Genomic DNA, 1507 nt, shown 5'->3' with positions numbered 1-1507 from the left:
CCCTTTTTCTTTTGTTCATATCAGAGAATCCTTTCTCGATTCTTCTGAGTTTGTCGCATAAGCATTATATGCATAGAATTAACTCGATTTGTAGCTTTTTCCATAACCCCCATTACGCATTTCCATATTATACAGATACATAGTAACAGCAATAACAGAATTACAAATATGCACAATCCTTCTTTTATCAGTCCTGATATCCACCCAGGTAACCCTCCAAACAATGACTCTAGCCATCCGTCCATCAGTCCTTCTTCCCGTGTTATCTTCTGAATGTGTTCCTTGAGCCAGCGCAACTGTTGGTGAATCGATTGGCCATGATCAGACGGTTAAAACAACAAAGTCTTTCAAACTCTTCACATCCATGCCTATGCGCGAGGAGCAAAAAGTCTATAGCCGCCCTATCCTGTAGTAGTGCATGTCGCAGGCTGTTCTGATCGAGCAGGAGTTGTTCCAATACTTCGGTTGTCACATTTGCTTGCTTCTCACTCCAACAGGCTAACTTCGAAAGTTCCCTTAATGCATTTCCTGCTGCAGCTCCTGGTACAAAGATAGCTAAGGCGACCCGCGCAGTTACAGATATTAATTGTACATTATCATTACATTCCGGTGTTAAACCAAGGGAACACTTTTGCCTTCTTTGTTCCTGTTTCATAGTTAACTTAGCTCTAGACGGGGCTATCATTGCCAGTTGCCCTAAATAACGCGGTCCCCCATAGGCATTCTTAGGTATTCCCTGCCACGCTCTATCCCCACAAATTAAAAACACTCCATCTGGCAAGGCCTTAGCGGTATCATTATTCCATAGTAAATCTGTACTCTTATGTACCTGTCCTGATGGATCCCCCCCATATGCTCCTAAGGGTAATCCCGCAGGGAATCATTGTTGTAACCCGTCGACTGTCCCATTTGTCCCACAGAATGTCCCGTTTGCATATATGGGACCGCTACCACCTGGGCTGTTCCTCGCTTAGTGGGGAAGGCCTCCACCCACCCCGAAAATGTGTCTACTAATACCAATAAATATCTATACCCATATTTACCTGGTTTTATTTCTGTAAAATCTACTTCCCAATGCCTTCCAGGTTCACCACCTCTCTCCCTTATACCTTCATGTACCTTTCTGACCCTTGATGGCTTCATTTCCTGACATGCTTGACACCCTTCTATTATCTCTCTTAATATTTTCTTCTGATCTTGGAATCTCAACCCGAACTTTTCTATTAACAGTCCCATTTTTCTTTCCCCCAAGTGTGTGGTACTATGTAACTGCTGCGCCATCCTCTGTCCCTTCCGCTTGGGAATTAACATTCTTCCTTCTGTATCGTAATGTCCTTCTCCTGCACTTTGCTCTTCAATTCCGCTCTCTGAGCCGAAGTGCCGTCTGGTAAACGCTGGCTCCAAACTATTTCTCCTTTACTGTTTACCACTGCAGCTCCCGCCCTTCTTTTTCCTTGCTCGACCAAGCTACTTCCATCTGTAAACCACACTTTTCCCCCTTGCAGCG

The 1507-nt window shown here is 44.5% G+C and overlaps 1 pseudogene; it reads right to left on the bottom strand.

Annotated features, from left to right (window-relative positions):
- Positions 1-234: 234 nt before the first annotated feature.
- LOC148594863 (uncharacterized) lies at positions 235-1153 on the bottom strand (annotated as a pseudogene).
- Positions 1154-1507: the final 354 nt, after the last annotated feature.

Source organism: Tinamus guttatus, unplaced genomic scaffold, assembly GCF_059628265.1.
Source record: "Tinamus guttatus ecotype Peru unplaced genomic scaffold, ASM5962826v1 Tinamus_guttatus_pri_ptg000192l, whole genome shotgun sequence".
Taxonomy (NCBI): Eukaryota; Metazoa; Chordata; class Aves; order Tinamiformes; family Tinamidae; genus Tinamus; species Tinamus guttatus.
The sequence above is the reverse complement of the archived record's forward strand: the minus strand, read 5'-3'. Positions and strand labels throughout refer to the sequence as shown.